Source organism: Lithobates pipiens, unplaced genomic scaffold (assembly GCF_037356315.1).
Source record: "Lithobates pipiens isolate NorthernLeopardFrog02 unplaced genomic scaffold, aLitPip1_a1.2 Scaffold_3, whole genome shotgun sequence".
Taxonomy (NCBI): Eukaryota; Metazoa; Chordata; class Amphibia; order Anura; family Ranidae; genus Lithobates; species Lithobates pipiens.
The window spans coordinates 92,177,032-92,189,328 of NW_027507790.1; the positions used below are offsets into that span (position 1 = coordinate 92,177,032).

General features: G+C 40.9%; 1 protein-coding gene across 2 annotated transcripts in view; it reads left to right on the forward strand.

The window, feature by feature from the left end:
* Positions 1 to 12,297, forward strand: part of WSCD2 (WSC domain containing 2) — a 478,077-nt gene that overhangs the window by 87,605 nt on the left and 378,175 nt on the right. The window contains exon 2 of one of the 2 annotated variants that reach the window (XM_077462039.1): positions 5,801 to 5,877. The exons of the other annotated variant lie outside the window; for it this stretch is intronic. The gene's annotated coding sequence lies outside the window, so the exon portion shown is untranslated. The remainder of the gene's footprint in view (positions 1 to 5,800; positions 5,878 to 12,297) is intronic. 2 annotated transcript variants of the gene reach the window in all.

Consider the following 12,297-nt stretch of genomic DNA (forward strand, 5'->3'; position numbering starts at 1 on the left):
TTGATGAAATTGTGGATAGATTATTATATAATAATTTTTGTAAAGTCCTACTCTATTTCCGGTATGTGACTTTATTTATCTCACGTATGCATATTTATTAAATTATTAATTATTAATAATTTAATTTTAATTTTTAAACAAAATTTTTTTTTTTTTTTTTTGTATTAGTATGATTATCATTATACATTGATATACTGATTTTTTATATAGTAGTCCCAGTTTTTTGCAGCGGGTTTGCCATTTTGCAATCTATATTTATATTTTTATCCTATCTCCCTATTATCCCTCTTTAACAAGCTTGATCATTCAGTCAAAATGATGTCATGCTTTTCTGAATCTCAGATTTAGCGTTTTGCTTTTTAGATACATTTGGGATACAATATGTATGTTAATTTTATCATTAAAGTAATTTATATTTTTTTGAATATTTTATTAGCGCTGTTTTTGTCTATATTGGCGATTCTGTGTTTTTCTTCTACTCCAAGATGGTGGTTTTCTACACTTCCGTCTAGTAATGTTGGAGTAGCAAGATGGCGGAGAGAGCACTTCCTGTTTTCGCTTGTTTACCTCTATCCTTGCCCTTTTCCAAAATGGCCGAACTGGCATTTCCGGTTCCTGTTCTCATTATACTTATGGAGGCCAACAAGGTCCTATCAGCATCCCCATGAAGAAGTCACATGACGTAACGCGTAGGGATTGGCCAGAGGACGAACCGGAAGTAGAGTAAGGCGGGAGGAAGTTGTCATTATACCCTCTTCCTGATTGTGCTTGTTTTTGCAATTAAAATGTGAGAGTCTTTACTGCTTTTTAATAAATTTACCTGCCGTTTTTTAAACTACTACACTATGGAAGTCTCCTGTTTCTCTCTCTCCCCCTCCTCTCTCTTATTTTGAGCCATACACTGTGAAATAGAAGTGAAGATCCATTTCAGCTATTCTGGAAGCTGGGACTGGCCCTCTAGTGGCGGAATTGTATCATTGCATCCCTCCTTTGGATTGCTTGATGGCTATTATTTATTATTTATGAATGAAATAAGAGAATCCTGGAGTTTGTTTGATTTGCTTATTCACTTCGTTTAAAGGTGAGAGTTCTGGGAGCCTTGAGTAGCGGACATTTTATTATTGTTCTATCATTAAACCTTTTTTCCATTTTTTTATATATTTTTTATATATTTTTATGCGTGCTGTTTTTTGGACTATATTTTTTTTCACGGCATTGTATGTATGCACATATTTATATTATTTTGAATTTGTGTATTTTATTTGAGTGGCACGATTTGCGCAGGACCCACCCCTTTATATTCAAACTTTAGACGAGACTTTTTATGGATATCTTTGAGAAATGGCTTTGTTCTTGCCACTCTTCCATAAAGGCCAGATTTGTGCAGTGTACGACTGATTGTTGTCCTATGGACAGACTCTCCCACCTCAGCTGTAGTTCTCTGCAGTTCATCCAGAGTGATCATGGGCCTCTTGGCTGCATCTCTGATCAGTCTTCTCCTTGTCTGAGCTGAAAGTTTAGAGGGACGGCCAGGTCTTGGTAGATTTGCAGTGGTCTGAATACTCCTTCCATTTCAAAATGATCGCTTGCACAGTGCTCCTTGGGATGTTTAAAGCTTGGGAAATCTTTTTGTATCCAAATCCGGCTTTAAACTTCTCCACAACAGTATTACGGAGCTGCCTGGTGTGTTCCTTGGTCTTCATGATGCTCTCTGCGCTTTCAACAGAACCCTGAGACTATCACAGAGCAGGTGCATTTATACAGAGACTTGATTACACACAGGTGGATTCTATTTATCACTAGGGATGAGCCGGACACCCCCCGGTTCGGTTCGCACCAGAACTTGCGAACGACCCCCGCGTTCGGTACGAACGTTAGAACCCCATTGAAGTCTATGGGACTCGAACGTTCGAATTGGAAAGTGCTAATTTTAACGGCTAATATGCAAGATAGTGTCCTAAAAAGGGTTTGGGGACCTGCCTCCTGCCTCAGGGGACATGGGTCACTGCAAAAAAAAGTTTTAAAAACTGCCGTTTTGGCGGGAGCACTGATTTTAATGACGATTAAAGTGAAAAAAAAAAGTGAAATATTCCTTTAAATATGGTGCCTGGGGGGGTGTCTGTAGTATGCCTGTGAAGTGCCACGTGTTTCCCGTGTTTAGAACAGTCCCTGCACAAAATGACATTAAACGGAAATAACACCATTTAAAACTGCTTGCGGTTTTAATGTTATATCTGGTTCCTGCAATATGGTTGAAAATCATTGAGAAACATGGCATGGGTAGCCCTCCCTGCCCATTACCAGCCTATTTGGGTCTTGTACGCATATTAAGGGGAACCCCGTACCCATATTAAAAAAAGGAAATGTGTGTGGCCCCCAGGCCCTATATACTCAGAACAGCAGTATACAGGCGGTGCAAACAAGACAGGGACTGTGTAGGTTTGTTGTGTTAAGTTGAATCTGTTTGTCATTTTCAACCGGTACATTTTTAAAGTGTAGCTCCAGTCAAAAAAACTATCTTTAAGCTTTTTGGAAAACATAGGGAAGGGTTATCACCCCTGTATAATTTGTTTTGTCGTCCATCTTTTTTCATCTCACTTGCTGCTGTCTCCTTGCGTTTGCAAGTAGGAGATGTTTGTAAGTTGGATGTTTGAAAGTAGGGGCCTGCCCTATATTATAGCGGTATGTACTGGGTACAGAGCACGCAGACAGCACGCACTATCTCCTAACACTACTGACTGCAAGCTCTATTATTAACCACTTGTTAGCCCAATGTTTGCATAAAGTGAAAGATGAAGTTATGCTGAGTAAATAGATATCAAACATGTCACTCTTCAAAATTGCACATGCCCGTGGAATGGCGTCAAACGTCGCTACTTAAAAAATCCCCATAGGCGACGCTTTAATTTTTTTTTTACTGGTTACATGTTTTGAGTTGCAGAGGAGGTCTAGGACTAGAATTATTGCTCTCGCTCTAACATTCTCGGCGATACCTCACATGTGTGGCACATGCGAGCACATGGGGACATGGGCGCTTTAATTTTTATTTTATTTTTTTTATTGTTCATTTTACTTTATTTATGTTAGTTTGACATTTTTTTCCCCAAAAATATATTTTTGATCACTTTTATTCCTATTACAAGAAATGTAAACATCCCTTGTAATAGGAATATGGGGTGACAGGTCCTCTTTACAGTGAAATCTGGGGGGTCAATATGACCCCACATCTCACCTCTAGGCTGGGAAGCCTGAAATAAAAAATAAAAAAAAGATTCTGGCTTTGATCGTACTGGCGAGTTGGTAGAAGCACCGGAGGGCGGTGAGGGGTGGGGGGCGTCTATGGCTGGGTATTTCAGGGTATCACCGAGTATGGCTGGGTATCTCTGAGTATGGCTGGGTATGGCAATTTATGGCAGGGTATTACAGAGTATTGGCGGGGTATTGGCGGGATACTACAGAGTAATAGCAGGGTACTGCAGAGTATTGGGGGGTACTACAGAGTAATGGCAGGGTACTGCAGAGTATTGGGGGTACTGCAGAGTAATGGCGGGTACTGCAGAGTAATGGCGGGTACTGCAGAGTAATGGCGGGTACTGCAGAGTAATGGCGGGTACTGCAGAGTAATGGCGGGTACTGCAGAGTAATGGCGGGTACTGCAGAGTAATGGCGGGTACTGCAGAGTAATAGCGGGTACTGCAGAGTAATGGGGGGTACTGCAGAGTAATGGCAGGGTACTGCACTGCAGAGTAATGGCAGGGTACTGCAGAGTATTGGGGGTACTGCAGAGTAATGGCGGGTACTGCAGAGTAATGGCAGGGTACTGCAGAGTATGCACTGGTATTGCAGAGTATTGGCAGGGAATTGAGGGGTTAAATTCGGTGAGCAGTGATGTGGGCACTGCAGATGCAGCCCACATTGCTGCTGACACCGATCTCTTTCCCCTCCGCTGTACCGATCGGTACAGAGAGGGGAGGGAGGAACAGGCATCATAACATGACGCCGGTTTGTTTCCAAGTGATCACTCCGTCATTTGACGGAGCAATCACGTGGTAAACGGCCGCTATAAACGGCCGTGATCCGTGATGCGACCCGGCGGTCACGGATGCTCTCGAGTGCGCACACCTCGGGGCACGCGAGAGCAGAATTCTGGGAGGCCGTTAATTAACGGCCTCTCAGAGTTAAACAACCCCCCTGAAGCCGTTAATCGGCAATGGGCAGTTGTTAAGTGGTTAAAGCTAGATCACTAGCTATATAGGTGAGGTGAATATAGTGGTGTATACTGCAGTCAGGGCACAGACAACAACCACTACACAGCAGCAAGATAGGAAATCAGCCAAAAACGATTGGTGTGTACTGTGTTGAAGGTACACAGAACACCCACTGCTTCAGATGCTAAGTAACACACTACACGAAGCCGCCTAAAAGGCGGCCTTATATAGTGTGGGGCGTGCACTACACAGCCTGAGCTATGATTGGCCACAGGCAGGATGCCTGTGGCCAATCATGGCTCTCCTCGCTGCCGGCGCTGCGATTGGCCAAGCATGCGGGGTCACAGTGCATGCTTGACCAATCATGGGGCAGCAATGCACTGCGCCACCGCAGTGCATTGTGGTCCGCGCACGCGTCACTCAAATTTTGACGCGAACGGCCCAAACGTTCGGAATTCGCCGAACGGCCGAACAGCCAATGTTCGAGTCGAACGTACGTTCGACTCGAACACGAAGCTCATCCCTATTTATCACCATAAGTCATTTAGGACAACATTGGATCATTCAGAGATCCTCGCTGAACTTCTGGAGTGAGTTTGCTGCACTGAAAGTAAAGGGGCCGAATAATTTTGCACGTGCCACTTTTCAGGTTTTTATTTGCTAAAAAAGTTTAAATTATCCAATAGATTTCGTTCCACTTCACAGTTGTGTCCCACTTGTTGGTGATTCTTCACAAAAAATAAAAATTTTATATCTTTATGTTTGAAGCCTGAAATGTGGCAAAAGGGTGAAAAGTTCAAGGGGGTCGAATACTTTCGCAAGGCACTGTACATGCGTAAACGTATTCTTCATTACCAGTGCTTTAATATACATGTATGGATGCAGGTATGCATGATGTCCCAGTAAAGATTATCTGCCACTGCCAATGCCATCACAAGGGCTATCCTTCATGCTTTGTGATAGCAATAAAATTGATTAAAAAAAAAAGGGCGACAGTGTGAAAAATTCAAATAAATACATTTAAAAAACATTTTTTTTTTAAAAGCGTCCTCATCCCTTCATGCTTACTTGTGAATGTGTACCTAGGCCATGCATGCATATGTGAAGCGTAATCGCACTACACATGTGGGGTATAGTTGTGAACATCAGAGTAAGAGCAATAATTAGTGCCAGACCCCCATTTACCTCTAAACTGGTAACCTGTAAAGACTTTTAAGGCATTGACTATTAATAATTTAATGTACTGTAGTTTGGTGCAAAATTGTCTTTTATATTTTATAAAAAATCGGGTATTATATTGTGTTTTGTGTGCACTAAAATTCATTAAAGTGTATTTTTTCCTGAAAACATGTGCTCTAAAAATGGCTGTGCAAATATTGTGAGACTTCAAAAATTGCAACAATCACAACCACAATTTTCTAGGAAAAAATTTGGATTTTTAACATGTATAAGAGAAATTACAGAATTTACTGGTGCCAAGTGGTTATAGTAAAGAAAATATATACAAAACCAATATCCATGTTTTTTAAATTGCTGTGCTAACTGCAAATTAGCTCTTTGTTTTGACTGCAGTCTTTATTCTTTATCTCCAGTTTCACACCATCCTGTTACTTTTCTACAAATTATCTGGACTTCTGTGCAGTCCTATTTATTGATCAATAGGAGGAAGGTAAGCTATCTGTCAAATAACACATACACATTGGTGAAGGCGTAACAAGCGATGCATAATAAGGACAGAACAGTTTTGGAAAAATTACAGCAAAGATGAAGTTCACCTTTATATCACTGTAGTTTTGATACCAAAACAATATGTTTATTATTATAATCATGCTTTTTCCTAAAGGAGCATCTCACTATAGTCTGTAAAGTATTGCCAGAGTATCTAGATTCGATCTGAATAGGCAGTTTGGAAGATGGTTTCTTTATGATAGGCTTTGTATAAGACAAAGATGGACAGCATACAGCATGGATAGCTCTCAGCAGACTCCATTATTTACTTATTATAACAACATTGCAACTATGCACCATGTGGCCTAATGATACCTGTCCTGATGACACAATACGCTGTCCCCATGATAAAACAGCTAGAAGTCCAATTAAAGGCATAACTTATAATATGTAAACCACTATTCACATCTGTATCATGCTACTACTTAGCACAGTATTTCTGCCATACATAAACCCTTATTACATATACATTTATAAGAATAAAAATAATCTTTGAAAAAATGCACAAGTAAAATGTCCCAATACATGTCTCAATAATTCCAAATAATATTTCTTGCAAAGTGTCTTGTGCCTAAAGTGCTCCAAGATATAACTTCATAAGGTGCTCCAATAAAAATGAGGAGTTGGTGCCAAGGGACGTGAGGAGATTGTTGGTGGAATGGTGAAGGAGAGCTGCTGTGTTTTATCCTGCAAAGACCCAGGAGGAGTATATCCACACGCCTAATAGCCCTTGTACACACGGTCGGAGATTCCAACAACCAAATCCGTCGGAGTAATTCCGACGGATTAATTCCGGAAGGGGTCCGGAAGTGATGTTGCATACACACGGTCGGACTAAGTTGTCGGAAAATCCGATTGTACATAACGTGATGACGTTATTTCGTTACGACGGGACTACGTTCAGGCTAGTAGCCAATAACTTTGGTCTAGGAATTTGATTTGAGCATGCGTGGCACTTTGTCCGTCGGAGTAGGCTACACATGATCGGAGTATGTCCGATCGGAGCATTTTGTCGGAAAATTTTACCGGCAAGTTGGAAAACTTGGTCCGCGGATATTCCGACGGAAACAGTCCGATGCAGACCACACACAGTCGGAATATCCAACAAAACGGTCCGATAGGAAACATTCCGTCGGAATCTCCGACCGTGTGTACAAGGGCATAGACTTTGATGCCGATAGGCACAAAGTCAAAAGCATCTGGTGAGTGACACTGGGAGCAGAGCAATGCATGCAGCACTGTGAAACAAAAGTGGGAACACAGAAGCACTTTTTTTATTGGAGCACTTTTTAAAGTTATATCTTGGAGCACTTTAAGCACAGTTTGCAAGAAATATTATTTTGGAAATTTTAGAGACATTTATTGGGACATTTTATTTGTGCCTTTTTTCACTGATTATTTTTTTTTCACATAAATGTATATGTAATAAGGGTGTATGTATGGCATAAAACTGTGCTAAATGGTAGCATGATATGGACAGCACTGTGAATAGTGGTTTACAGTTTAAACCAGAGCTGGTATGGGGGGGGGGGCAGATGCCCTGGGCGGTACAATTTATTTATGGGGGCGGGGGAGCGCAGTGAAGTATCCTTCTAAAACAGCCGTCATTGGTTTGCTGGGACCATGGGTTTCCCCAGCAACCAGTGACACTGCGTGCGTGCGCCCACCCCCCGCTCCTCACCTCAGGTCTCAGAGTTGACAGAAGACCAACTTGCACTCATGGGCCGTGAGTAGGGGCGTGACGTCACATGCGTGCCCTGCGGCTCTCCCCCCTGCTACTCGCGGTTCATGGTTCCTGGCTCTCTATAGCTTGCAGCTTCTGCCCTTTTGATATTTCAGTTGTGCCCTCCTGCATTACAGGTATGTGGGCCACATGTTAACCAGTGATCACTAATGGGCATATTTTTATTGTGCACACTGCTGGGCATATTTTGTTAAAGGTCACGCTGATGTGCACCTTTTTTTTATGTTAAGGGGCACTCTGATGGACAAATTTTATTTTAAGGGGCACGCTGATGGGTATATTTTTAATGTGCACACTGATGGGCATATTTTCTTAAGGGGCACACTGATGGACACATTTTGGTGTGCCCATCAGAGTGCCCCCTTAACATAACATGTGACCATGAGCGTGCACATTAAAAATATATCCATCAGCGTGCCCCTTAAAATAAAATGTGCCCATCAGAGTGCCCCTTAACATAAAAGATGCCCATCCGCGTGACCCTTATTTTATGTTAAGAGCAACACTGTTGGGCACATCTTGTATTAAGGGCCACTCTGATGGGCAGATTTTATGGTAAGGGGCACGGTTTGTTGTGCCCTTCGGGTGCCCCTTAACATACAATTTACCCATCAGAGTGTCCCTTAATATAATAAGTATATTCTTGTTTTGAAACGACTGATTCTTTCTTGTTCACTTAAGTTTGCTAAAATCCTTGCAATGCATATAGTTTACCTTGAGAAGCTTTTTACAACCAAACAAGGTTGCTGTGACAGTACACTATAGTACATTAAGTATACAATGTCCATGAGTAGGAGTCCTTTACTATTTCATATGCTATTTGTTAAGAATTGTTTTGCTTTTAAATAAGCAATTCTGTATTGCTACAATGATGTAAATTTCATCTCATTTCTATTATTCCTGAGGTTTTCTGTCATTAGACATTATGACATGATAAACCATTAAAAAAAAAGTTTTTTTTCTGGGCTAGTAATTTTGATAAAAAGCTCACATTTTGCTCTTTGACTCTGTGACTAACACTTACATGGAAATAGCTAATTTAGCTAGTGTTCCATAATTTTCTTTTGTATCTGGTCTATAAGCATCATGATATCAATATGCAAAAGCAAGTTGTATGACTGTGTGTAGCATTATACAGCTATTGTGCCTGATATTTCCAGCTGTACATGTTAAAGCAGAGTTCCACATGTTTTTATCATTTAGTAAAAGTCAGCAGCTACAAAAAGTGTAGCTGCTGACTATTAATAAACAGACACTAACCTGTCCCACGGTCCAGCGATGAGGACGCCTGAAGCCTTTCTCCTCTCCCCCTCCTCATCGCCGGCGCCGTCATAGCAACTGTAGGCACCCAGCCCTGACAGCTTTCGGCTTCACGGTCGGGCACACACTGCACATGCACACATCATGCTGCACTCTGCTAGTGGCCAGGCAATCTTCTGGGACGTGTCCCAGAAGATTGCCGAGAGAGAGGGGCCACCTGGGGGAGAGTAGTCGCCTAGGCGACTAAGAGCAGGAAGGAGGAAGTGGGACAGGAAGTCCCACTCTAAACTAGGTACACACTCCCCCTCCCCCCAAAAAAATGGCATGCCAAATGTGGCATGTCAGGGGGCGAGGAGTACTTAAAGCGAAAGTTACACTTTTGGGAGAAACTCCGCTTTTAGACTGACTGTTATTGGCAAGGCAGAAATCATATTCCTTTAGCTGGGTTAAATTGAAAAGATTTTACTTTTTGTCTTTTAACCAGTTTGATTCCCATTTACAAACATTCAATCCTAATTCTGGCATCTTCAGTTTATGTATAAGGCTATTATGAAGAACAATATTTAATAATTTAGAATAAATAATAATAATTTACAATTAGTGGAATCCAAATGTATTGGCTCTATTGTTCATCTGAACTTCTATATTCTTACGCTCTCTCTCCGATATAATCTTTTCATATTTAGTTGTTAACTAAAATGGAACAACATGGGAGTAAATCAGCAACTTATTTTGTGTGGTATGTTTTTTGGCACCTAAACAAATCCCTAAATCTAAATCAAAGGGATGTGGTGCCCAATGGCCATCACCTGTACCATTAAATTTCAATGCAACCTAATTATTGATTCAGCTAGATAAGAGCTGAGAGAATTGTGATCCCTGAGTCCAGCTTTAAGGATTTTCCCCATTTGCACACTTCTGTTATTTGTGTTGTAGATGAGAGACAAGAATTTTATACTAAAGCTGGCCATACATGGATCCAATTTTGGATAATTCAGCACCACCAGGCATGATAAAAGTTTTTTTTTTTGTTTAAAAGTTTGTCGAAGGAGCCAGGCAAATACATGCACTGCGGTTGATTTACTAAAGCTGGAGGGGACAAAATCTGGTGTGGCTCTGCACTGAAACCAATCAGCTTCCAGGTTTTTATACTTGAGGTGATTGTAGCTGTATTAGTAGAATTGAAACAGAGAAAATTGCCCCTATACCTGTACATTGCACACTCACATCAGTCCCTACCCTCAAGGAGCCCACAATCCAAGGTCCCCATTCATATACTAGGGTAAATTTTTTGGACAGAAGCCAATTAACCTACCTGCATTTCTTTGGAGTGTGGAAGGAAACCGGAGTACTCGGAGGAAACCCATGCAGTCACAGGGAGAACATGCAAACTCCAGACAGGTAGTGTCGTGTTTGGGATTCGAACCAGCGACCTTTCTTACTGCTAGGTGAGAGTGCTAATCACTACACCACTGTGCCGCCCAGTGGTGTAGTAGTTACTGTCCTTGATACTTTTTGATTTCAACTAACATACAATTTTTCAGGACAAGCTTTCGGGGTATGTCCCCTTCTTCAAGGTCCAAGAAGTACTAATTCACAAAAGTTTTAGCAGAATGTTAAAACGTTAAAAAAAAAAACACAATCTGAGGGAAAGGGGGGGAAAAAAGAAAGAAACAAACACATACAAATCAATGTATATGGCAATGGTAATAAAGCTAGCAGCAGACCTAGTGAGATAAGACAGAGGGAGAGCTATAGACTGGGGGGGGGGGGGGGGGTATGATAGTCACAGAGGGGGTCGTAAAACTGTAGTATAATGAGTAAGGAAATATTTAAATTTAGACCATTATTTTTTGTTTCAAAAAGAAGTTTCATTCCTGGTTCAAACGTTTTCTTTTCCTGAATCGTTCTGAAAACCCCTTTAAGAACTAAAACATTGAGGTTCTCTATATTTTGCTCTGGTTGTGAGAAGCGATGTCCTATAGGTGTGCAGAAAATGTATTTTTTAAGTTCCCTGATGGCATGTCTGTACTCGGTTATTTCTTTTTTTTTGAGTTTTCAAGTTTGTGTTTTATGCTGTTGATGGTTTTGTCTTTGTAACCTTTCCTATGCAAGGAGTCTGCCAGTGTTCTGAGATGTTTATCTCTGTCTTCTGGGTCTGAACATATTCTGGGGTATATGATGGCCTGTTTAGTGTGTTGGGGGTGAAAACTGGAAATATGGAGATAGCTGCATCCGTCAGTCGGTTTTCTGTGTATCAAAGTGTGAAGCTAGTCATCCCTGATGTATACTGTAGAGTCAAGGATGTTGATATGTGTATTCAAATAATCCATTCGTTTGATAGATGGGTGAAAAGTGTTGAGCAATGAGAAAAATAGTTTTAGATTTTCTTCACCTTCAGTCTATATCATGAAGATTTCATCAATATAGCGATAATATCTGTATGACTTTTGTTGTATATTGTTCAGGAATTTGTCCTCCAGGTCAGCCATAAATAAGTTTGCATATCAGGGTGCCATTTTACTTCCCATAGCTGTACTCATACACTGGAAATAGATGTCATTGTTGAAAGTGAAGTAGTTGTGTGTAAGAACGAATTTGATGAGCTGTGTAACATATGATCTGATCCAGGATTTTACTAAGCAATTAAAAGGTCTTATCACAATAATACCAAGCCATCCACATTCAGAACTTATCAATGCGATTCCAGATAATCCAGAAATTGAAGACTTCTACATGCTGCCGAAGATTCACAAGCCAGGAAATCCAGGCAGACCCAATATAACAAGTATGAAAACACTTACCGCATATATCTCAGGCCTTGTAGAAAATATGTTAAAACCGTTATTCATGAATACTGCAAGTTTCCTGCAAGACACCACTGATTTTCTGAACAAGCTTAACAATATACGACAATTAATAGAAAAAAGTGTATGAAGGAGCCCACACCACCAAGTACTTGAGGGCACAGTTGAAATTAGCACTTATTCAAACCAAATCAAAGAAAGGTTACTAATTAGATTATAAATAAAACCAGTCTGTGGGCAGCTGTTATAAAATCTTCAAACAGAGATCCGCCAAAAAACAAAACAACCAAAAAACAGCGCTCCTAAATAAATCGTTAATTAATATAAACTGCAAATGAATGCAGTGCTGGTGTTATATAAACAAAAATAGGTCTAAAGGGAGATCAAAAGGATGGTGCAACGCTTTACAATAGATTTTCAGGCACCTGCTCTCACTCTGTGTGCGAATCCTGCTCCCTGTGAAGTGAACACTTACCAGACCTCGGCAAGTGTAGAGCCTGAATGAATGATCTCATCAATTCTCCTCATGGAATGTTGTTAAGGCTGGTTG